Source organism: Elephantulus edwardii, unplaced genomic scaffold (assembly GCF_000299155.1).
Source record: "Elephantulus edwardii isolate Elephantulus edwardi_28Jun2011 unplaced genomic scaffold, EleEdw1.0 scaffold00071, whole genome shotgun sequence".
Taxonomy (NCBI): Eukaryota; Metazoa; Chordata; class Mammalia; order Macroscelidea; family Macroscelididae; genus Elephantulus; species Elephantulus edwardii.
The window spans coordinates 1,551,032-1,562,565 of NW_006399821.1; the positions used below are offsets into that span (position 1 = coordinate 1,551,032).

Here is an 11,534-nt window from a genome sequence, read left to right on the forward strand (position 1 = left end):
CTTCTTGATATTGAGATGTAATCCATATCAATGGCTGTAGTCTTTGATCTTCTGCAACAAGTGTTTCAAGACTAACAGGCCTCTGAAAACCCAATTAATAATAGAGGAATACAGATAGCTGTAGAAGTAGTGGTAGAGTACAGATTGGAAGTCAGTTGAAAGGAGGAAAAATAATGGCAAACATAATTTAATAACTGGAACATGGGATGTATATAAATTGAATGTTGGGAAAAGACAAATTTTGAAAAATGAAATTGAAGACATAATACTAACATTTTAGGCATTAATGAGACGAAATGACCTAGTTTAGGCCACTTTGAATTAGATAATCATATGGTATACTCTACTGGGAATGAAAAGCAGAAGGATGGTGTTACATTCATAGTCAAAAAGTCAATTTCAAGTTTTATCCTGAAATACACTGTTGTGAGTGATAGGATATTATCCATACACATAAAAGGAAGACCCGTTAATATGACTATTATTCAAATATATACTTCTAGAGTCAACATGAAGAAATTTATATTTATTACCAAATCTTGAAGTTTGAAATATACTGAAGATGCAATCAAGATGTGTTAATGATAGTCGGTTACTGGAATGCAAAAGTTGGAAACAGGAAAGAAGGGATAGGAGTTGGAAAATATGATGATAGAAATGAGTCTGGAAATAGGATGATCAAAATTGGTATTTTTTATGATTTATTAATTGAAAATACCTTTTTTAAAAGACACAAATGATGACTTTCTATTCCATCTGGATTTCAAGATCATCTTAAGAATAGGTTTGAAGCATTGAACACCAATGACTGAAGATCAGATGAGCTATGGGATGATATCAAAGATACCATATATGAAGAAAGCAAAAGGTCATTACAAAGACAGATATTAGTAATGTAATTCAATACTTCCACATTCTGTTGGATCACCTTCTTTGGAATGGCAACAAATATGGATCCCTTCCAATCAGATGACCAGGCAGTTGCCTTCCAAATTTTCTATCATGGACTGGTAAGCATGCCCAGAGTTATCTCTGTTAGTTGAAACATATCAGTTGGTATTTCACTGATTCCTGGAGCCTTATTTTGTCAATGTCTTCAGTGTACCGGAATGTCTTTCTTAATGACCATTGGCTCTTTATCATATGCTGCTTCTTGAAACTGACATTATGTAGATGACACAATCTTGCTTGCTGAAACTGAAGAAGACCTGAAACACTTGCTGCAGAAGGTCAAGGAATGTAGTCTTCAGTATGGATTTAAGCTCAACATCAAGAAGTCAAAGATTCTCACCACTGGGCCAATTGCCAGCACCTTAATAGACGGAGAAGACATTGAGGTTAGCAATTACAGCTTGCTCAGCTTTAAAATCAACACTCTTAACAATAGCAGTCAGAAATCAAAAGATGAATTGCATTGGGAAAATTTGCTGTCAGAGAACTCCCCAGAGTATTAAGAAGCACTGATGTCAGTCTAGAGACTAAGGTGTGCCTGATTCAGGCCATGATCTTTGCAATTACTTGCTATGCATCAGAGACCTGGGCAATGACTAAAAATGACTAAAGAAGAATTGATGCATTTGAGTTGTGGTGCTGGAGAAGAGTCTTGAACATAGCATGGACTTCCAAGAAAACAAATAGGTCTGTCTTGGAGAGGGTGCAACCAAGTTTCTCCTTGGAGGCTGGGATCTTGAAGATCCATCTCACATACATTGGGCACATGGCAATGAGAGACTGGTCCTTGGAAGAGGACATCATGCTTGGAAGGGTGGAGAGACAGTACAGGAAAGGAAGACTCCCAGATGAGATGTATTAATACAGTTACTGGGACAATAGGGGTTGGTGTGTCAGAATTAGTGAGACTAGTTCAGTACAGAGCAGGGTTCAGAGCTGCTATACATAGAGTTGCTATGGGTCACAGGTGACTCAACAGCCCATAACCATAACAACAATGACAAGGTAAAGCTGAGGCTCTGCCAAGCTTGAGAAAGTCTTAGTGGGAGTTTAGATAACATCTGCACAGATCTGGTGCTGGGGAAAAAAATCTATCTTTTCCTTGGAGAAATAATTATTTGTTTTTTAATATGCATTTTCAAAATCCATTTTTTTGGACTTAGAGCTTCTGACATTGCTTCCTATGCACCTGAAAGCTGGACAATGAATAACAATGACAGAAGAAGACTTGATGCCTTTGAATTATGGTGTTGGAGAGGCTATTGAATGTCCCATGGATTACCAAGAGAACAAACCTGTGTGTTTTGGAGGCAGTGCAGTCAGAGTCCTCCGTAGAGGCAATGAATGTGAACCTTAGTCTCAGATGCTTTGGGCAAGTTGTCATAAGGGCCTAGTCATTGGAAAAAAATAGCATGCTGGGAAAGGTGGAAGGTCAGGAAAAGAGAACTCCTTAACAAGATTTTCTGACGTGGTGACTGTAACAATGGGCTGGAGCATGGAGGAGATAATGAGAAAACATAGAGTAGAGCGAGGTTGTAAGGAGAGACAGGTCCTTGGAGAGAGACATCATGCTGGGTAGAGTAGAGGGACAGTGCAGGAGGAGAAGACCCTCTATGAGGTGAATTGATTCAGTGACTGGGGTAATTGGGATGGGTGTGTCAGAGGCAATGCGGTTGGCACAGAATAGAGCAGGGTTTAGGGCTGTTGTACATAGGGTCGCTTTCAGTCACAAATGACTTGACATAACAACAAACAACAAGTGTGAGGTTCAGATCTGTTTTTCACAGGGTTAATCTGAGTCACAGTCAGCTCAATGGCACATAATAACAACATAATAGTCATGCAGATCACTCACTTTTCACAGATTTTGGTTGGTGAGTTCCCATGCTGAAAATTAAGGCCTGTGAAGTGAACCTTTAGATTGGGAGGAGCTGACTTAAGTCCTCTTGGTCAAAGGAGAAGTCAATGCATTTTGCAGATAAAAATTCCCAGGACTTCCAAAAAGAGATATATTGCACAAGAGCACAGTATAGACATCAGTGTGCATTTTCATATCATCACCTAGGAAAGAATCATTCATTCCCTCCCTTGCTGGAAGCAAGGATGATCCCCAGATGTATAAGCTGTCTTAATCTACAAAGAATCTCCCCTCCCTGGGTCAATCCATCTCTCATTTGAAAATGATATACAGGCTTCTTTCCCCCAAGATAGGATGCACTTCCCTAGGAATGACCCCATCCCTCCTCTGGTTCTTGTTAGGTGTCCTCAAGTCAATTACAGCTCATAGCAGCCCTGTGAATGACAAATGTGAACTGTGCCCCAGCCTGCACCATCATCATGATCTCTGTCATACTCAAGCCCATTAGTACAGCCACGAGGTCAATACATCTTGTGGATGGTCTTCCTCTCTTACTCTGACCTTTCCCAGCATGATGTCCTTTCTCCAAAGACTGGACTCTTCTGACATCATGCACAAAACTTTGAAGATAAAGTTTCACCATCCTTGCTTCTAAGGAACACCTTAGTTGTTCTTCATCCAAGACACTCTTGTCTTGACATAGTCTTTTGACTGTCTTTTGACAAGATAGTCAATACTCTTCACAAGCACTACAACTCAAAGGCATTGATTCTTCTTCTGTCATCCTTATTCATTTTCCAACATTCAGATGCTTAGGAAGCCATTGAAAGCACCATGACTTGGATCAGGTATGTTTTATTACTGAAGATCATAAAAAAATGGCTAGGACAATATATTGACAGAGAACTGCCAGAAGTTCAAGCTGGGTTTAGAAGAAGTCATGGGCACTAGGAATATAATTGCTGGTGTCAGATGGATCTTGGCTGAAAGCAAAGAATGCCAGAAGAATGTATATTTCTGTTTTATTAACTATATAAAGGCATTTGACCATGTCAATAATAAAAACTCTGGCTAACGTTGATAGAATGAGAATTCCAGAAGATTTAATTATGCTTATAAGAAAACTAAACTAAAAGCTTTTTTCCAAACACAACAAGGAAACACTGCATAGTTTAAAATCTAGAAAGGTGTGTGTCAGGGTTGTGTGCTTTCTCCACATCTATTCAATCTGTAAGCTAAACAAATCACTTGAGAAGCTGGAGTTTATGAAGAAGAATGTGGTATCAGAATTGGAAGAAGACTCCTCAACAACCTCATTATGCAAAAGACACAAGCTTGCTTGTTGAAAGTGAGAAGAATTTTAAACACTTATTGCAGAAGATAAAAAAAAATATAGCCTTCAATATGCATTACATCTCAACATCAAGGAAACAAAGATCCTCACTAATAAGCCAGAAGACACACAACATCATGGTGAAAAGATTGAAGCTGTCAATGATTTCCTCTTACTTGGATCCACAATCAACATCATTGGTGCCAACAGTCAAGAATTCAAAAGACCTGGGCAGAGTTGCAGGCCATGGGCACCGGTGAGTAGAGTGGTCCATGCCAGGGAAATGGAACACCAAAGGGGCCACTGCCATTCCTCCCACTGAGTCAGCCTCCTGCCCATATGTACAGGTGCATGAAGTACAATGAAGAGGCCAAAAAGCTGTACAATGACTACAAGCACCATGTGCACAAGATAACCATCTATAAATCCTATCTGTAGACAAAGAAATCAAGTATGGTCCTGTTACCATCTTAATTAATGTGATTTTATGTGCTAGGCCTACAGACATATTCTTTTCAATACTAAAATAAAAACCCATGAGAAACTCTGCATCTTTTGTTTGCTCTATGAGGCGTACCTGAGCAGGTGGCGGCTTCAAGACTTAAACCAGAACACCAAGCCTGATGACTTGATCAGATATGCTGAGAGGAATTTATACAGAATGTTTACAATTTTTTTTAACAAACTGCTTGTTTTATTGGCATTTTTACTTTTCTGTGGTTTGAATGATGACTGATAGTGGTAAAAAGTCCATCTTCATTTTACTGATGGAAGTGCTATTTCTGTCTAGCTATGAAAAACTCCTGCTGATTCTAGCTGTCATTTGGAAATATGACTACACAATGCTGTTCCTCAAACAAATCAATGTATTTGTTCTTACATCAAACTTTTAGGCAATTCAAGTGGCCCTGATGCCAGTCGGAAGCTGTTCTTATTGGCCATCCTGAGTGGATTACTGATAGACAGCGCCATGGTTTACCTCTCCCAAAGGATGGAGTGGAACATTAGCAGTGGCTGTGCTGTCTGTGAGCCTCGGGACCTGTGTAAAGAGTTTTATTCTTCTTTACCATTTATAATTTGAGCAACTGCATCTGAAAAGAAAACACATTACACCCAAATAGAGCTGCCTTTTTTTCTGTTGAGTGAAATGAAACAAAGATCTGGAAATGTTTCCACAATGAAAACAGTGATTGTAGAGTTGGAATCTCCCATCCCCACACTCCAGAAATAACTAACACAGATGCAGAGATCCCACACAAGCTGAAGGATTTTCAACAGAAGCTGCTACATGCAATAAGTAAAAGTTGTTCATTAGAGACATACCAGATAAGCATTTTAATTTTAAGCATGAGATGTGAGTTCATGACTTAAGCATAACAAAATATCAATGTTTGTTCATTATATGTTTATACATTTTTTATTTAAAGATAAATTTGCTGGCATTATAGATTTAAAAGCATATGTTTACTTTTTACAATAACTTTGAATAAAGACTTTTAAAATTTAAAAAAAATCAACCAATCAAAAAATCTATTGTACTGGGAAAATCCACTCTCAGAGACCTCTCCTTAGTGCTGGAGAGCAAAGATGTCAGCTTACAGACTGAGATATGCCTAATTCAAGCCATGGTCTTTTCCATCACCTGCAGTCATCTGAGAGCTGGACAATGAATAAGGATGCCATAAGAAGGATTGATGCCTTTGAGTTGTGTTAAAGAAGAGTACCTAGTGTCCCATGGACACGTATGTCTTGGAGGTAATACAGCCAGAGTGCTTCTTGGAGGCAAGGATGTTGAAGCTCCACCATACATACTTTAGTTATGTTGTTAGAAGAGGCTATTCTTTGGAAAAGGACATCATGCTTAGAAAGGTGGAGGATCAGCAAAAAAGAGGAAGAATGCCAATGAGATGGGTTGACATAGTAGCTGCAGCAATGGATTTAAGTGTGACCAAGATGATGTGAATGGCACAGACTAGGACAAGGATTAGATATATTGTTCACAGGGGTCCTATGAGTCAGTCTCAACTCAACAATGTTTAACAACAGACACATGAAGAAATGCTCAAAATCACTGCAATAAGACAGATGCAAATCAAAACCACAATGAGATATCATCTCACTCCAGTAGCAGTGGCAAAGTTTAATAGGACATCAAGTAAGAAATGTTAGAGAAGATGTGATGAGATAGGAACCCTTATATGTTGTTCGTGGGGTTGTAAAATCATACAACCACTCTAAAAGGCCGTTTGATGTTTCCTCAAAAGGCTGAACATAGAAATTCCGTATGACTCAGCTATTCTACTGGTTAAAATATGTTGTTGTTGTTGTTGTTGTTGTTGTTGTTGTTAAGTGCCATTGAGTCGCAGGGGACTCGTAGAGACCTTATGAAGGAGAGTCCTCAACACTTGGGTGCCTTTCATCCTCTCTCCAGGTTCATAGGGTTTCCGAAGACAAGCTATTACGGAAGTGGATGCCACTCCTCCTTCCAAGACTGTTTTAATCAGGGAGCTTCACCCCACTCTCTGTCCACATTGGGTAACCAACCATTAACGCATTTGACACATCAGTGTCACAGTGTTCAGCCTCACAGCAACCACAAGTGACCGCTGTATGGAAACTTGTACACAAGGGCTCTACGACCTAGAGGAATGTCTGAACAAAAACAATGAAAGACAGGCCTGAGGGCTGCGGATTAAAAGTCACCCACCTTTGGCTTGGTAGCATCACTTTCTGTCCACTGGGCCAGCTGATCTCTCTATATTGATGTTATTGTTGTTAAGTGCTGTAGAGTTGCAGGCGACTCATAGTGATCCTATGAAGGAGAGTCTTCAACGCTTGGGTGTCTTTCATCTGCTCTCCAGGTACATAGGGTTTCAATATACCCTAATAAAATAAGAACTGAGGCACCAATGTTCATGGCAGTGTTATTCACCATTGCAAGAACATGGAAACAGTCCATATGTCCAACCACAATCGAATGGATTGAGAAATTATGGTACATTCACATGATAGAACACTACACAGCACTCAGGAGCAATGATTTTGCAAATTACTACCTAACTTAGGAGGGACTGGAGAGCATTATGCTAAGAGAACTAACTCAGTCCCATAAGAATAAATATTATATGAGACCATTATTGTAGAATAATTATGAGGATCCAAGGGGCAGGAAGTGGAAGGGAAGAACAGAGGGCTAAGGATGAGCGGGAGGGGGGACTTTATAATCACAAGGTTGCACAATTTGGTGGGTGGAGGGAGATGAGGGCAAAGGAAATTAAAATATCTGATGTGAAAAAAAAATGTATATGAACTTTGTAAATAAACCAGTGCAATTTTTTTTTAAAAAGGGATTCCTAGTCAATCCTAAAAAGGAAACTATTCTTAAAAGGAGATACAGTAGAAGTATCATTGAACTATGATCTGCGGAAGCCATCTAGGGAGGCCCCTGGGTGGAAACTATAAGGAAAGAAGAATTTTCATTTTGCTCCTGATGTGAAGAAGATAAAGCAGCTGTTAAATAATGGAATGGGGAATATTCACTTAGATTCCTCTTACTTGAAAATTTTTTTTTGCTTTGGATTGGATGCGTTTTGGGATATTTTTTTTGAGCATTTTTTATTAAAGGTTATTTTTGGTTTTACTTTAAAACACACTACAGTTGCAATTTCCCCCCTTCTTCAATAGCAAGTAGTGAGCATGTTGTGATTAGAGTTCTTATTCTCTCACTCACTCATTTCCTTTAAATCAAAACTAACTGAACTGTCAGCAGCTGCTGGTGGTGGATTGGAGCCACCAGAAAGGCTTGGGGTCTGGATTAGCAATTCCACTTCCCTTAGGACTGAACCCCAGAGGCTAGTTGCTTACACTCTTACATATAAAATGCCTGCAGTGAGTGTTGTCACTGGCCCCATTAAGTCACCAGACACTGAACACCACCTCTGAGAGTTAATTGTCATCCTCACATACTTCCTCTATGTTACAGCATTGTCTTTCCTGATTTGGATCACAACGCACCAATGATACCTGATCCATTTCATCAGTATTTCTTTCAAGTAGGAGTTATCTAGCAAGGACTTTATTGGGAAAGAGAAAGCCATTTTTATTAAATACACCTTAAATGTGATGAGTAAGTGTCCCTTTTCATATTGTTGTCATTCATAGTGCTGTCAAGTTGACTACAACTCACAGCAGTCCCACGAATAGTGGATCTGAGTATTTCCCTGTCCTATGCAATCCTCCACATCACTGATACACCACTCTACCATTACTGTGTCAGTCGATTTCATTGAGTTTCTTCTCCTCTTTCGCTGACCCTCTACTTTTGCAAACATGATAACTTTTTCCAAGGACTGGCCTCTGCCAACAACATACCCAAAGTATTCGAGATGAAGCTTCACTATCCGTGCCTCCAAGGAGCACCCTAACGGCAAAATTTCATGGCATAGCTGTTCTTTTGGAAGTCTATGGTATATTCAGTGCTCTTCTCCAACATCACCATTCAAACATGAAAACGTGCCAATATTTGCTATTCAATTGAATGTTGGACAATGACTAAGAACGATATATGGTACATGCTTGATATCTTCACACTTGACAAGCTGTCATAGGAAGAAGGTGACAGCTCTGACCTAGTTGTTCAGAGTAGACAATGACTTTTTTGAAGTGATACAATGGATGCTTCAACTAGCTCTGTGTGTGTGTGTGTGTGTGTGTGTGTGTGTGTGTGTGTGAAAAGGTCTCCTGATGTGGTGAAAAATAGCATGGTCATTTTTATTTAAAACAGTGATTACTCCACTCTACTCTACTCTACTCATGATTCTAGTCCTGACCTTGGTCTACATCACCATGAAATTTTATCTTCTGGCCATATTTCATACCTCTGTCAATAAGAACTTTCATAGTCTTCTGTTCTTGAACTGTTTTCCCTCCATTGCTACTTTTTTTTCCATTGCTGCTTTTATACCTATTTTTAAGGTTGATCCATTTTACCATAGCCCAGACACTCCATATACACAAACGTGATTTATTGAGCCACTCCAGGTCCTATCTGAAGGATTTGTGTTTGCATTCCAGGACCATGGCAATTAGGGCAGCCTGACCCTCCTTCCTTACCACCTTGGCCTTTATGATAGTCACAAACCACATTCTTTTGTAGAGCTGGTTTTCTTATTGTACCACTCTACAAATTTCTTATTTTACTGAGAGTTGATGCATGACAATTTTTTTCCTCCTTTTTCTCTGAATCCTTCCACTTCTCACCTTGAAGGGAAAAAAGGGTGTCCATGGAGGATCCAAAACTACAACCTGCTCCATTCTCTGTAGTAGTTTGTTCTCCTTTGTGGTAAAGTTCTTTTTTTCTTTGCACCACCCAACATGTAAAAAGCTTAAGAATATGTTTAAACTTACCTTTATCTGGATTCTTAGCAAGGTGGTACTTCAAGACTAGTTTTCTATAAGCTCTTTTTAAAAACTTCCTTTGGTGGCACTGGATTTGAATCTCAAAGCTTTATGGTGAATGGCTTGTTTCACCATTTTCTAAGGCCCAAAGCTGATGTAGGGAGCTCCAAGGAGCACAACTTGGTGTGTGAACTTCAGCAACTGCTCCCCTCCACTTCTCACTGAGTATAGTGGAACATTTCCCATTTCATGCAGCTCCAGTGAAAAATGTAAGTGGAGATGGCAACTTGGATCAAGAAGGGTACAGAGACTAGGAGTTCAGATCTTCTAGGAATGAAAGATTGGGCCTGCCCACTCAAAAGCGACTTCACAGTGGTTACAAAATGAGCTTCAACTGTAGCCCCAAGATCGGTTATAGTGGCAAGGGCCATATTTTTCTCATTAACCCTTTCTCTTCTAAATTTCCTCCAGAAGAGGATTACCAGATTAAATCCTCTGTTTAAAGGATTTAACCTCATAAATACCTGATAAAATTTTAATTACAGGCAAACAATAAATAAGCATATTTTAGAATAAGTGTGTCCTAAATATTGAACGAATATTTTACACTATTAAAAAGTGCATTCAAGCAGAGCAAAAAGTAAACTTTGATGGATACTTCTTTACCCTGGTCAGATCCCCAGTCAGGCAGGAAAGGCTGGCTCTTGAGTTTTCCTGAAGATAATTCTCATCACGCAGCCCTCTGGAAGTTGTTCCAGCTGAAGGTAATCATTGTGTCCTAATCTTTCTGAGGGAAAACTACATTCAGTGACATCAACCCACAGGTTTCCTTCACTACAATCCTAGTTCCAGCTGTCTCCATAGAGTCTCCCTGACTCCATATTGCATGGCATCTACTGTTTTTGCCTAGCCTAACATCATTATTCTTTATTCCAGATATTCACCCAAGAGCATTCCCTAGTAAACATCCTACAAACTAGTCTCCAACTCGGAGACTGCTACCATCCCCTATTTAGAGACTAAGTGAGAGCTGTAGTCTTTATTCTTTCCATCAAAAACATAACCTAAGAGTCAAGGTAAGTTATTTTAAATAAAGTGCTGGAGAAGAGTCTTGAACATACCATGGGCTGCCAAGAAAACAAATGTCTGTCTTGGTGAGGGTGAAACCAAGTTTCTCCTTGGAGACTGGGAATTTGAAGCTCCATTTCACATACTTTGCACATGTAGCCAGGAGGGATTGGTCTCTGGAGAACAACTTCATGCTTGGAAGTGTGGAGGGACAGCTCAAAAGAGGAAGACCTTGGATGAACTGTTTGATACAATAACTGGGACAATGGGCATAGGTGTGTTGGAGTCAGTGAAACTGGCTCAGGATAGGGTAGACTTCAGAGCTGTTGTACATAAGGACCACTATGAATTGCAGGTGACTCGACGGCACAAAACAACTACAAGATACATACAAAATTTTCATTAGTAACCATGCAACCAAGATGCATTTAGTAATAATTATTGACTAGAATTTAAAAGTTAGGAACAAGGAAAAAGGATCAGTAGTTAGAAAATATGGACTTGGCAACAGAAATGAGGCCACTTCCTAAAAATCATGCCTCCAGAAACTATGAACTTTGATAAATGTCATTAGTTATAGAGGGGCTTCAGGCCTTTTGTTCATAGGGTAGCTATGAATTGTGCTCGACTCAAAGGCAATCAACAACAAAACCTTTTGCATTTTTCAGTGTAACATTTTTAAGGATATCTATTTTTTTTCTTTTATGTTGGTTTGCATACCAAATTCATATATATTATGTTTCATTCACACACATTATGTTTTACATATTCCTTCATTCACATTGTGTTTCATATAATGTGAATTGTACAAATTCCCATGCATTTTGTTTTATAAAACCAATCACCATTGACCCATGCCCACTATCCCTATGTCTTTTCAGCTCCCCACTGGATATTTTTCTTTTTTTCTATTATTAAATTTTATTA

The 11,534-nt window shown here is 39.2% G+C and overlaps 1 pseudogene; it reads left to right on the forward strand.

Moving 5' to 3' along the window:
* Positions 1 to 4,481: 4,481 nt before the first annotated feature.
* LOC102862560 lies at positions 4,482 to 5,223 on the forward strand (annotated as a pseudogene).
* Positions 5,224 to 11,534: the final 6,311 nt, after the last annotated feature.